Source organism: Vicugna pacos, chromosome 5 (assembly GCF_048564905.1).
Source record: "Vicugna pacos chromosome 5, VicPac4, whole genome shotgun sequence".
Lineage (NCBI taxonomy): Eukaryota > Metazoa > Chordata > Mammalia > Artiodactyla > Camelidae > Vicugna > Vicugna pacos.
The window spans coordinates 42,237,779-42,252,914 of record NC_132991.1 but is presented as its reverse complement, the minus strand read 5'-3'; the positions used below and the strand labels follow the sequence as shown (position 1 = coordinate 42,252,914).

At 40.2% G+C, this 15,136-nt stretch overlaps 1 protein-coding gene across 3 annotated transcripts in view; it reads right to left on the bottom strand.

The window, feature by feature from the left end:
* Positions 1–15,136, bottom strand: part of CERS6 (ceramide synthase 6) — a 296,892-nt gene that overhangs the window by 46,294 nt on the left and 235,462 nt on the right. The window lies entirely within an intron of this gene.

The following is a 15,136-nucleotide window of genomic DNA, read 5'->3' as shown; positions in this document are numbered from 1 at the left end:
ACAAGAGTTTTTCTCGATTTAATTTTAAAATGGATAAATATAAGTTGATTAAAACACTTACAGAGGATTAGGGCCATTTTATAATTAAGCTTCCTAACCTGTATCTGATATAAATGTCAATAAATAAAACAACACCCTTGGCAATATAGCAAGGCTGCCCTAAAAACAAGAGCCTTGCTTTTCCGACAAAGTTCGCTTTGCGAAGATGATTTTTGCATATAAATCCCCTGGTCCTAGAAAAGATTTATTATGGAGGGGCTCAGAGCTATGCCCATGGCAGAAGCCCAATTTTCATTATCCTGTCACATCTGTATGAATATGAAAAGCATGAATAATGGATTTTGTCTTCTACATTGCTGCTTCAGAAAGCATTATACACAATGAAATACCTTTAATAAAAGCCATGCAATCATTATTTTTTTGTCTTACTCTCATCTCCTCACTCTGACACATTCTTTTGAATAAGCAATGAATCTGGTCCAAATAACAGTTTTTCAACAAACTGTCAATTTAGACTTTATCAGTGCAGGGTGGGAACCTTCCATCCTCATGGTTGTTACTTCTGAAAGTGACTGGTGTGTATCTAGACACAGGCAAGCTGCACGAAACTTAGCATTTGGGGTTGAGAATGTTTTCTTCCATTTTTGGTGATTCTTGTTGGCCCTCATGTTGGAGATGGATCCCAAAGCCCTTATTCAAGACAGACCGGCCTGGCTACCTGCGTCAGCCGTCCCCAACCTCCTGTCGGTCTGCCATATTTTTTCTGGACATATTCACAGCCATCAAGGGCTCCTTCTACTGTTTCCTGCCTAATATTTACTTCCACTTCAGCCCTCATTCCAGTGGCTTCTCCTATGTTAATAATCAGAGGTAGAAAAAAAATTAGATATAATTTTGACTCAAGTGTAATTAGAATAAGTCTGAAACGAAAAAAAAAAATTCAAGGAAAAACCATCCATTTTAATACCAGAAGCTGGTAAGAAAACACTTGTTTTTTTTTTCCTTATTACGTTTCCGAATGGCATCTAGAGAGCCTAGAACAGAGTCTTGGTCTGTTCTGTGTAGCTTTCACATCAGAAACTCCTAGATGAAGGTAAATTTCTAGCCACTTGGGCTCCATCCCCAGCTGTTAAAATGAGAATCGGCATCCTTAATTCAGTTCTCCAGGGGACTTTTCTGCACAACAGAACATTAGCACCAAAGGGCCAGAAGGATCACCTCTCATTAAGACACCAGAGTGATGTTCTATATGATGAAATTCCATTTGCAATGGTCAGGCTGAAAGAGGCTTTGAAATAATACCCTGTTTTTAGAAAGCACTGGAATTCACCTGGATGTAAGTGTTTTTACGAAAGCAAAATTAACTCATTTCTCATTAAAAACAACAACCCACCACAAACAAAAAGAAACTTGTTCTCAAAACTCCCATTTGCTAGATAGAGTATTAACAATATTATGCAGTTTCTTTTGGGAATAATCTTTGCCACAAATAAAGAAAAGCACTGGTAAACCTTCTCGAAAAGGATTAAGAAGACCAAGATTTTAAGTAATGGCTGATTTAAGGTGTGCATGATGGTGAAAAATATGAAATACCACTAAAGAGCAAGACAAAGAAAAACCTCTTCTCTCTTGGATGTAAATGACATATGCCAGCTTTCCAAAATTTAGTAAGTATCATTAATATACATATATAAAATCAATAAACATACCCTTACTCATGAATAGAAATCAGGTTATGCCAGGTTACCCATTTAACAGATTTTCAAACTCTCTAAGAAACAGAAGGACAGAAACATAATTAAAAACTGATTTCATATTATGGCAACTATAGCAATAATAAGAATCTCTCATTTCTTTGTTTTTTTCCCAATAGTTTCCTTATTTCAATCTTCAAGGTACAAAGAAATCAGTATGACTTATAATAGAGTTAAGATGCTCTTTTTTTTCTTGAGATCAGTAACAGTCTTCCTATCTCTTCACTGGAGGTTGTGTGGGGTAAAACTCAGACTGCTGGGGATCAACATGGCCAGGCAGGAAGTGGACTTCAGGTGTGGAACTCGGCAATGTACAGGGGAGAGGCGCCACTCAGGCTCCACCTCAACTCCAGAACGAACACACAGATGGAGAGGGAGAGAACTTCAGACAAAATCTACATATGCCAAGAATAATCAGGGCTAAATATTCTTCCTATTGAGGGAATATGAAAAGATAACAGATTCTCAGCCTTTGGCTATGGATAGCAAAAGTTCTGGTTAACAGCATGAATATATATACATATACACAAATTCATATAAATATACATACATAAAATACATATAACCTCTTAACAAGCAAAAACCAAGAGACTAAAAACTGTCTAGGTTGTAAGACAACCTAGACAGTTTGACTGAACGTATGTTCAGAGCGATTCATAGAAATCAGCTGATTTTGATTTGCCGCACATTAGGCAACCTGAGGAAGAAAAGACCTGTCTCTTACCAGTGTGTGCCATAGGAAGTTCACATCCCATATGTAAATGTAAATGTCAACCTTTGGGTATCTGCAATCTCCCACAATTTATTTGGTTATTATATTTTTTAACTGGCCTTAAATTTTGGCTCATTCTAGAGAGAACTGGTTAAATGTGCCTTTTAGAGAAAGGTATTTCTAGTAATAAGGGCCTCTGAAAGCTGTAACTGGAATTCACTTTCATCCTCATATATAGCCTATGCTCTCTAGGGCAAATATTTAAGGGAAAATTTGAAAAGGGATGAGGAACTGATTTATTTGGGAAACGTTTGTTTAATTATAAAATGGAGGAGTCCTGGCAGGAATGACTTAATCATCCCGTCTCTAAAGTCAGTGCATGACTGACTCACACTAAAACTAGAGTCAAATGTATGTCCACACTCTTTTTCAACAGACTAGATTTTTCCCATTTGGGACTAAATATAAACAGGCTTTGGTCCTTGAAGGAGATAACTGTCTCATACAAATATCATTCTAAAAATAGTAAGTGACAAGAAGTTTATTGGTTAAAGACTTTAAAATTACTATTGTTACTACCAAAATGTTTTAAAAATACATACTGATGTGATTTAAATATCTCTACTAGCCATTCGAAAAGCTGACGTCCTCACTCTTCACCAAATATGGGTCCAGGTGACTCAACTCTAGAGCAGAGAAAGGCACACTATGGCCACCAGGCCCACTCTGGCCCTCCATTTGTTTTTGTAAATAAAGTTTTACTAGAACACGGCCACCTCCATTTGTTTAATTATTGTTTATAGTAGTGTTTGTGTATTGTGGTAGAGTTAAGGAGTCACAACAGAGACAATACAGACACCTCTCAGTTTAAAATATTTACTAGGGAGCCCTTTATAGAGAAGTGTGATGACCGTGCCTTAGAGCCACATCAAAGGGCATAATATGGGACAGTCAGGCACATAATTCAAGATGGGGCAATTGCAGTCTCACAGCCGGCTTCATCACATTTTCTTCACATAAAGAATATGGAAGAGATTCCATTTTCAGTTCGGATTTGCAGATACTAACTACTATGTATAAAATAAACAACAAGCTCATACTGTATAGCACAGGGAAGTATATTCAATATCTTGTAGTAGCTTACAGTGAAAAAGAATATGAAAATGAATATATGTATATCCATGTATGACTGAAGAATTGTGCTGCACACCAGAAACTGACACAACGTTGTAAACTGATTATACTTCAATTATAAAAAAAAAGAGAGATATTCCATTTTCACAGCTATTCTGAAGTAAGCCATTAAGTTTCACTCTCAAAATTCAGAACAATTACTTTAAAAACAGTTTTAGCAGGTATCGCCATCAAAATTCTCATGATAAACCGTAATGACAACTTTAAGATAATCTGAAAGTTGAGGAGTTTCTCCACAAAAAGACTGAGCTTTTGTAAAACAAGAGCTGTCATCTGGATGCAATATTACTCTCTCAACTGCTACGTGTGCCATTCCTGTCAGAGCTGCTGGGAACATATAAATGAAATAAAGAATGGCTGTACAAGCAGTGTTTACCCAGTCTTTGTCTCGTGTAACATTTACGGCATCATTTTAAGATCAAGAACTCATAATCTCATCTATTATGAATGATTTAGTTAATATTTAATCTTTAATTGATTTTTATCACCTAGAAAAAATGCAGTAAAATTTTATTTGTACAATAGAAAACACTAAGATGGTGCCACCAGTTCCCTTCCACTGTGCCTGGCCAGAGCACGAAACTTAATTTGCAACTCCGTGGAGTCCTCCTCCATGCTTTCCTTTCCTCTTCCTATCGATGTGCACTCTCCAAATGCACTCTGCTTTCAAATGACATACATATTTTCCTTAATTATACACACATGTCTTTTTTCTCACTGACCTCTGGGTATTCAGAAGTTCTCCATTACTCCAAGTCTTGCCAAATTACAAGCATTGGGAGTTGAAGGCTTTAATGCACATCTTCTGGGCTCTGTTAAATTACTCTTGGCCCAGCCACATTAATTTGTACAGCTTTTAGTGCTAGAATGGTCACTTCTGAGACATTTAAAATATACTGAACATAATAGTCTTAAGTGATGTACAAGTTAACAGACTTTGTTCTCCATTTCTTTTTGCGGGGAATAGGGGTGGTGGTGGTGGCGGGCAGAGGGCACAATATCCCTAAGGACAAAGGCAAAGACAACAAACACTTGGTATCAAGTAAACTCATTCAGGTTGGAAACATCCCAAATGATCAGTAGGGGGCAGACTGTGCTCAACTAAAATCAGAAACATCCCAGGACTCAAAAGCCATCATCCTCAAATTTACTGTCAAGTCCTCGATTGCCCCAAATGACAATGGGCAATCAGGAACTCAATTTTGTGCTCTAGATGGAAGACAGGAGGAGTCTCTTTCAGGTCAGCCAGGTTAGGATGACGCTGTAAGCTGTCAGGAGCGGTGTAGGGAAACTCTTATCATCGACAGCCTTATCTTCTCTCTTTCCTCTTCCTTCAGCTGTCTGAGCTCCCCGCCTCCGTTCACAGACAGAACTCTACTGCAGCATTCACTCGTCAGCTTTCTTGTCCCCATGCAGGCCTCTGGCCCTTCAGTAATCCCCACCTTTCCCTGCTGAAATGTTTGTGTTGTCTCTTCTTTTCTCTAAGCCCCACACCAATCTGACTAACTGGTGAACTTCTATCCACCCTGAGATTTGCCTACTAATTCTTAGGCTCCAAAGGTTCCATTGGACACTGTGATTTATTCTCAATAATGACTCCATAAGGCAAGTACTAGTTGAACACCATTTTATACAGAAACGACGTACACAGAAGCTACATAATTTTTCCAGAGTTACACAGTAAGGACAGGCTAGCGGCAGATCTGAATCCAGTTGTGTGCGACTCCAGAGCTCAGACTCCTATCACAGCCAGCTGCTTCCCAGAAACCAATGTCTGAGGAAAGACTACTATGAGGGGGCAGCAGAAAGAAAATACATATAAATGAGTGACTAACAAATAGAACAAGGTCCCTTCTAGAAGATCTGAAGAGAAGAGGAATCAAGAGAAAAAGTGAGGACTGGGGGAGGGTATAGCTCAGTGGTAGAGTGTGTGCCTAGCATGCACAAGGTCCTGGGTTCAATCCCCAGAACCTCCACTAAAAATAAAATAAGTAAAAACCTAATTACCTCCCTCCCCCGAAAAAACAAATAATAAAATCAAAAGGTGAGGACCATCCATGTTGCAAATGGCATTATTTTATTATTTTTATGGCTGAGTAGTATTCCATTATATAAATACACTACAACTTCTTTATCCAGTCATCTGCTGATAGACATTTAGGTTGTTTCCATGTCTTGGCTATTGTAAGTAGTGCTGCTGTGAACATGGGTGAGTGTATCTTTTCAAATCAGAGTTCCCTCCAGATAAATGCCCAGGAGTGGGATTGCTGGATTATATGGTTAAGCCTATTTTCAGTTTTTTAAGGAATCGCCATGTTGTTTTCCATTACGGCTGCACCAAACTACATTCCTACCAGCAGTATAGGAGGGTTCCCTTTTCTTCACACCCTCTCCAGCATTTATTGCTTGTGGACTTTTCATGGATGGACCTGGAGATTGTCATACTAAGTGAAGTAAGCCAGAAAGAGAAAGAAAAATACCATATGGTATCATTTATATGTGGGATCTAAAAAAAGTGACACAAATGAACTTATTTACAAAATGAAAACAGACTCACAGACATAGAAAACAAACTTAGGGTTCCCGGGGGGAAGAGGGGTCAGTGGGGTGATAAACTGGGAGTTCAGGATTTGCAGATACTAACTACTATATATAAAATAGATAAACAACAAGGTCCTACTGTATAGCACAGGGAACTATATTTAATACCTTTTAATAGCCTATAATGAGAAAGAATATGAAAAGGAATATATATATATATATGTGTATGTATGTGTGTGTGGGTATAACTGAATCAATGTGCTGTACACCAGAAATTAATGCAACATTGTAAACCAACTATACTTCAATTAAAAAAAGAGCAAAAGTGAGGACTGGCCATGAGTGGAAGAGATTCCTCTTCTTAGGAGGCTAAAGGGAGGATATGAGATGGGTCTGTTTACATTTGTGGGGAGAAAAATGGAGGAAATTCACTGACTCAGGGAGACAGAGCTTTCAATAAGCCTTTGTGGCTGCTTTCCCAAGAAGCTCAGGATGACTTGTGGGAAATTCCTCAGAGGAAGCAGAGTGACTGAATTGCCCAAATGCAAGTGAAACCTTCCAAGTGTCAGTGGCACCTCCTGAAAGGGTGGAATTCCTGAGGCCCTAGACTTCAGGACCCAGAGCCCTAGACCAGCAATTCTGTGTTGGGTCCTGAGCACAGGTCTCTCTGTAATGCAGTGATGCTGCAGCTCTTTGCACCACGATGGAAGAAGAGGTTCCTATGGTTATCCTCTGGTACCCTGGACAGCAGTATGTGCGACTGCACTGCCCAGGGCTGCCCAGTGACTGGTCATCCAGCTGTGAGATCTAAAGATACCCATGAGCCTCTCCCCAGCAAGGGGAGTTTGATTACTGGAATAAGCTACTAGCTTAGGCAGCTTTTGAGTAAGATCCCATAAAATTGCCCCATAAAATGTTTCTTTTCTTTTCCAGACAACACTGTTCTACTGTTCTCCCACCAGCCTGCACAAAGCACTAGGCTGAACTGCTTTGTGCACAGGTGGCAGCTTACTCAAATGAGCTGCCTCTTTTTCCCTTCTTAAATTCCCAAGACACTGTAGTGAGAAAGGAACAGGACAGAGGTCTCAGAGTCAGGAATAGCTACCTGGGAAGAAACCTGAGCTTAGGGGGCAGGATACTGCTACTCCAATCACAAAGTGGACACACAAAAGAACAACTTGGCACCTCTGTGAAAGAGAGGTAAGTGCCCTGCCTGCCTGTGTCTACGATTACACAGGTTACACAGAGAGAATTCCACATACTCCTCCATCCCTCTCAGGGTGACCCGGTATAATCTGCTGTGATTTCAGCTTTTCAAGCAAAGAAAGGAGATGCTGATACAATCTGAGGCACTCCTTAAGAAAGGCTTAAAAATAATCTAGGCAAGCAGTTTTCATATGTTCTGGTCTCAGGACCCTTTTAAATTCTTAAAAATTATTGAGGACACCAAAGTGTTTGCTTATATGGGTTACATCTATCAGTCCTTACCACATTGTACATTAAAACTGAGAAATTTGAAAAACATGTAAAACATTTAACTTATTTGAAATAAATTCATTCTGTGTTAAGTAACACAAGTACATTTACCAAAAATAACATTTTTCAAAATTTTTTAAAAATTGGTGAGAAGAGCGGCATTGTTTTACGTGGTTGCAAATCTCTTTTGACGTCTGGCTCAAGACGTGAGAGTTGGATTCTCATTGTTGCATCTATATTTAATCTGCTGCCCTGCTATTTTGGTTAAAATATGTATAGAAAGCCTACTGTCACACAGTTGGAAAAGGAAGAAGCATCTTAATAGCCTTTTCAGATAGTTATGGAACCTTTGATACTGTACCAAAACTTGGCAAGTGAGATATTTTCAAAAGTTAGTTGCAAGGTGGACTTTAAAATTATATCAATAAACTTCCCATATTCTGTTACACAAAATCCTTTGGTCTCTCTTGACCTCTGAAAGGATCATTCATTCAGGCACAGTTTTGGAGTATCATGCATCAGTCACTTGGAAAATACTGGCTCAGTGAATTAATGATATCTAACGTTTAAAAATTTACCTTTATTACCATCACTACCAATCTCATGAGAAAAGTCTAAGTACTGAGCTGCTATCAAGCTCTCACTGGTGGACTTGTGTTCTAAAAATCTATTTTTTTCTTGAAAGCTTAGTTTTATTATTATTACTGATAACACATAATGTCAATGGTTTTACTTGAAACACCTTGACAAGCTCACTCTGTACATTTTCAAGAATCTGTCTACACAATACCCAAGCTGGAATAACCATAGTTTGTCTGTCATTCTTTCAACTAAAAAGGGAGATTCTTTGAGGGGGAAAGCTAGTTCAGCTCCCAATGCAAAGCATGACCTGCACGCGATTTTCCTTGAGACACAGTGTATAGGTTATGCGGCAGAAGCTCTTCATGCCTCCTTCCCATTTCATCACAAAAAAGTTTTTAAAATGTACACTCAAGAAAAGCAATTTAATAAAATTAACATTTTTTACTGCTTCATCAGGAGCATTCTCAAGTAAAACTGACATTTTTTCCTTCCTGCAAACACATGCCAGTGACGAATACGAAGATTACTCAGACAGTCTGGTGCCACTGCTGGCGATTTTGCACACCGTAACTTTTGCACAATCAGCACACATTTCAATGCAGTGCAAAAGGCAAATGACTCCTCAGTATCATTATGGAGACAGTTTTGATGTTGCAGATCTCCTGCAAGGGTCTCAGGGATCTCCAGGTGTCTGCAGACCACACTTTGGAAACTGTTATCTAGACCAATTATTTCCAAACATGATTCTAGGAAATGATTATTAGCCAGATGATTAATAACAGTTGCACCAGTCAGGATAAGCTAGATGATGTGGCAATGAGAAATCCTGTGAAATCTCAGTGGTTTACAACAAAGGCCTACTTCTTACTCACAGCATGGTTCCAACTGGCTGGGCGGGGGCACTGTGTTCATCACCATCACTAGGGACTCAGACTGAAGGAGCAGCCTCCATCTGTAGAGGGGAAAAGAGACCCAGGAGGGTCTTAACCAGCCATTAGATACTCTGGTCCAAAAGTGACTCAAGTCAGTCCTGCTCACAGCTCACCAGTCACATGGCCCCATCCAACCACAAGGGAGGCATGGCTGTGAGGTACAGTCCTCAGGTGCCTGAGGGTAGAGAGCTGGCAAAGTCTGGGGAATCACACGAAGGATAAGAGTAACAGCTAACATATATGGAGCCTCTCTGTGTGCCAAGCACCATTCCAACAACCTGCATCACCTATTTGCACAACACTCCCATGAGGTCAGTTATATGAACTCTATTCTTTGGACCAGGAAACTTAGGCACAGAGCAGTAAAGTAACTTGCTCAAGGTCCTGCCAAATTAGGGGTGGTGCTGGCTGGGTAGATGGACTCCAGAGCCCATGCCTTTAACCTCTGAGCCACGTTATTCATAATTTTCTCCAGTCTGGAACAAAATGAGAAAAATAAAAACATTTTCAAAATGATAAATTTAAAAGATTGTCCTTAAATACCAGGTGTCCTTTCTCCAGTCTAGAACAAAATGAGAAAGAGAAAAATTTTTTCATAAAGATAAACTTTGGTGTTCATAGAAGGTGTCCTTTCTCCTTTAAAATGTCCTTTCTTTTATGAATTGATGGTAATAGATGGTAGGTGCTCTGAAAACTTCCTCACCAGGAAAAGTAAAATGTTGGCAATCTTAAGTTAGTTTCTTTTCCTAATTTTTTTTGATCATTTCAATCGACCCAGAATACAAAAATGTGTGACCACAAGTTTTGGAGGTTTTATTTGGTTTTGGTCTTAGTACTATGTTTTGAGCCAACCAAATTTTGGTCATTATGTGCTAGATACTATACTAACTTCTGTCAAGCACTGTACTAGATGGTTTCATGGACATTGTTTTATTTAATTCTATGCCATACTGCTTCCTTATTAAAAGATTAATGCATGCATTTTTTTTTACCCCAAATCTAACTGAAGCAGGAAATATCTGGAGCGTGGCAGGCCCTGAAAGGCAGCTAAAAAGCACTCACAGCCATGAACTCTGGTTATTTTCCACAGAAGTTACCAGAGAGCAAACACAAGCCTACCTGCCAATAAGTTTCTTGCTAATCTTGATCATCACCTCTCTCTCTCTGTTAGGGACCTTTTTACAAGGTGTATTTTTCTCTCAGGTTAAAGACCAAAAAGAGTAACAAGCTGATTTCACCAACTGGGCCCTGGAACTCGGCCATGGGTGAGTCCCTGCAAAGGTCTCGGGACACAAGCAGGGTTCATTGGCCAATAACCCCGGCTGTCAAGCCAAACAGCAGCTTAGCTAAACGGGACACAGGGCTTAGACACAAGCAAGCTGTCCTGAGTTCCAGCACCATCATATTTATTAGCTTCCCATATAAAATTTAGATGCGCAAGAGAAATACAATTGTGAACAGGTGCTGAAATACAGAATCTCAACAAAAATTAAGCCTTGGGAAACAAAAGGTGTTTCAAACAATACTGAACACCAGGAATTTACCTGTTGTCTTTTTAAAAAGATACCTTAACAATTTCTTTTTATAAAGGAAGGAAGGAAGAAAGGAAGAGAGGAAGGGAGAAAAAGAGAGGAGTGGAGGGAAGAAAGAAGAAAAAAGGAAGGAAGGAATAATCCTCAAAAAGACACAGAAGTTGGTAGCATATAACAGAACACTTGAACTACAAATCCATTACATCCAGTGACTACATCTTGGCTAGTCCCTCTCGTCTGGGAGGATTAACAGTACGTACCTCATCACTGCCCAAATAAGTACCAACCCTGGGAATGATCAAGAGAGACTATGTGTTCTGTCACCACAGGGATGAAAGTTCTCCAGTCATCTTTAAACTCCAGATTCTATTTGGAAACTGAACAATTTGAAAAAAAAAAAAAAGGCACATTTCCAGAGGGAAAGAGTTTGTGAATATAAAAGCCATTTTTAGAAAGTCTTGTGAGTGAACCAGTTAAGTCACAAAAAAATGATTCCGAAACCTCATATTTTAAGGTATTCATTCTAACAGTTTGAGGCATGCATTTGGATCAAATGTTTTCCAATTCTGTTCACTCTTTGAAAATGGTTGTTCAAGCTCATTGTCATTTAATAGAGCAACTAAAGAAAACTCCTGATGACCTTTCTACTTAACAACCCTACGGGCGGCCAGGCTCCAGAAGTCGATTTCCATGCTATGTTGTCAGTGGGTGTCTTCAAACACCTCTATTCTGTAATTAGGAGGCAGGCTGTTTTTAGAGGGTGAGAGTTTAGTTAATAGTTGCAGTATAGAAGACAGGGATGTATTTAGCAGTAGAATATACCATAAACCCCCGCCGATGGCAGGAAGGGCAGGTCCTCTGCATGGGGGAGTAGTGAGGAGGGAACCACCAGGGACCCGCAATGACAGCAAAATGCAAAGGAGAAAAGCAAAGGTGACAACTCACTAATGAGAGGTGGCACCAGAGGATAAGGCCTTTCTTATTAAATCCTGTGCAGAGCAACAAGCATGTATGGTAGTAGCCAAATTCCCATTTTGTGCGAGAAATAAGAATAAGCCAGCCATGCCCGGAACGTGCAAAGTTAATTCTAACCAAGGGATGAAGGGAGAGGTGCCTGATGTCTAAAACAAGCTATTGGTGTTGACAAGTAAAAAATATGGATAATTATAAACACTGACAACATGTATAGGCCTGAGGTCAAGCCCATGAACCCCACTGTAAAATTACCCTTTCTGTAAGCTTTTTTTCCACACTGATGCAAGATATGTTAAAACCATACAAAATGGTATACTTCGACCCTTGAAAATAATCCACTCATGGTAACTATTAAGAAAATGGTCATTTGGCTTAAAACAATAAAGGAAGATGCTCTGAGTCCTCCTGGCTCAGTGAAAAGACACAGTAAATGCACGCAGAGGAAGCTCAGGCAAAGGGAGGGGCTTGGTAACTTTCGGTGCAGCGACGTCTCCCAAGGACTAGGCTCCTGGGGACCAAGTACAGTCAGTTTTGCATTTATAAATCTCTTTGACTCTAGATGGCATCCCTAATTCTTCCTAAGCAAAAGAGCAACCAATAAAATGGTAAAAAGCTGCGGAAAGCTTACTACCACTAACGTCAGAAGCGTGGTCAGGCAAGACAATGTCACGTCTAATGTCTCATCTACAAGGGAATCACGGGACTTTGCTTTGGTAAACTTGGGCTCTATTTCATCCCCATGCTGCACAACCTTGAAAATTTTACACAAATTCACTGTACACCAATTCTCCCAATGACAGAATTGGAAGAATAGTCAAAGCTCCCTCTGTCTTATGTAAGTGTTTTCTGTGACTACCTGGAAAAAACACTCCTCAAAAGAAAATAAAATGCACATTATTCAGCTTTAAAAAGGGAGGAAATTCTGACACACACTGCAATATGGATGAGCCTGAGGACATTATGCTAAGTGAAATATGCCAGTCACAAAAGGACAAATACAGTGTGATTCCACTTACATGAGGTACGCAGACTCCTCAAATGCCTACAGACAAAAAAGCGGAATGGTGGTTGCCCGGGGTGGGGGCTGGGGGAGAAGGGAATGGAGAGCTGTTGATTAATGGGTGCAGAGTTTCAGTTTTGCAAGACAAAAGGAGTTCTAGAAACTGGTTACACAACAGGGTAAACGTGACTAAACTGTACACTTAAAATTGGTTAAGATGGTAAAGTTTATGTTTTGTGTATTTTTACCACAATGAAAGATCTAAAAAAATAAATAAATAAAATGCACAATGAGCCTTGCACAGTGCCTGACACATAGGAGATAATCCGTGTGCAAGTCCTGACTACAGAAGTGAAGAAGGCTCTTCACATATAGACAGAGATTTAACCGGTATAGTGTCACTGAAGGGTCTTTCAACGTTTCCAGAAACTGACCCAGACTGTTTGGTGCAATGAGTAAGGGAACTACAAGTTACAGGTGTCAACGAGTTATCTGCCATTCCTAAGCCTAGCCCATAAAGGGACCATCCACTTCTTCTGAGAATCAGATGACATATACCAATTAAGGTCTTGCAGCCACACGGGCCAGAGAAGACAGCCTTCTGCCAGCCAAGTAAGCCACTGCCGCAGGAGAGTGGCAGGAGCATACCAGGGGGAGGCGAGGCGGTTGCTAGGACCATAGACTCTTCAATACTTTTCAGCTGCCACTAGGATATTTTACAATTTAGCACATTACTGATCTAACCAAGAAATACTATATTATAGTAAAGGCTCCATCATAATGCACAGCGTTATTTGGAAGACACCCATTAGTGAGTCAGAAGACATTCTGATGAGTCCATCTATTCATTCACCCTAAACTGACCGATCCCCACCATGAGCCCATGCACTGACAGTCACGAGAGGTATCAAGATGAACATATCTTGCTCTCTGCCCTCCAGGTCTGGCGAAGGGAGAGAGGCAGGTCGCCACCGTTAAAATATGGTAAGTACTGGGCACTTGTGAACTAAACACAGAGGAAGAAGTGGTCAAAATTCACAGGGAAATTAAATAAGGCTTCAAAGAAGAGATGACTTTGGCCTTGGTCTGGTCTAGGAGGAGGGGGGAATAGGGTACATTCTAGCCACAGGCAACGTCTTAAAAAAAAACAAAACAAAGAGGCATGAGGAAAAATGTGTTTGAGCAATGGTGAGAAGATATGTGTAACTATGACATACGGGTGTGTCAGAAGGGGGAGAGAAAGGTGGGGAGTAAGACTGCAGAGGTGGGTTTGAATCATGTTGACAACCCTGATTATCACTCCAAGTAGTTTGGCTTTGTCTTGAAAGTTTGAAAAACATAACTCTTAGATGGCAGGTAGACAAGAATGACTACTTAGGTAGGAGGGCCTTGTAAGAGCCACTGTAATAGATTAAGCGAAAGTAGAGAGGACTTAAACGAAATGTGTCTGCGATGTTAAGGGAGTAGGTACAAGGGGTAGCAAAGAGGAGCAGAAAGGAAACTTCTAGCTTATGGGACTGCCGGTTACAAAGATTGTTGGAGGAAGAACTAGACCAGGAGGAGGTGATGTCTTTGGCTGGGAACACTCTGAATGTAAGGTTCAGTCTCCTTGTTCACAAAAGAAGGATAAGTAATAAATGACCAGACTGGACCTTGGAGTTGTTGTGAGGATTAAATGTTAAAATAACAAAAAAGAACATAATACTATTATTTATGACTAGACGTGTGGAGGTGAGGACCCAGAGAGGATTTGGGGCAGGAGAGAAACAGGAGTTATTGATATACAAATTATGGTTAACAGTGCCAGAGGGTATAAACTTAATCATCCAGGGAGATGACGTCCTGGAATCCAGGACCAGACCCCGGAGCACACAGACATGCCGGGCGTGGGGCACTGGGATGGAGGCCTGGGAAGGTGACTTTGAAGGCATAACCCAAATATGGGAATGTGGAGAAAACAGCTTCACGGGAAACAAAATACACAGCGAAGAGCCCAAAGTGCCAATCCTGCCCAGAAGCTGGTAGGATGAGAACTGGAATGAGTGGGTTTAACACTTAAGAGGTCAAGAGCGCCCTCAGCAAAAGCTCTTCCAGTGGAGGGGAGAGATGAAAACCAGGTCACAGTTCATTTAGGAATGTTGTATTTTCCTGACATATTCTGACATTAGGCAACTCTTTAATTGGGGAAACTTTCACTCTGTAGGACTGGAACACTGAGATTTTACTCTCTCCCAGGAGCTGCTACAGACACAATTTTTCTTCTTTATTGAATCGGGAGAACAGAGGGAACTGTGAATCAGACTGAGAGGGAATTAATGCTGTTAAGATTCACTGCTGTACTTTTTTATGGAGGAAAGAACACTAGGTTTGGAGGGAAGAGTGAAGAGACAATGGGAATCAAATATAAAACAGCACAAACCAAAGCAGAGACCCTTCAG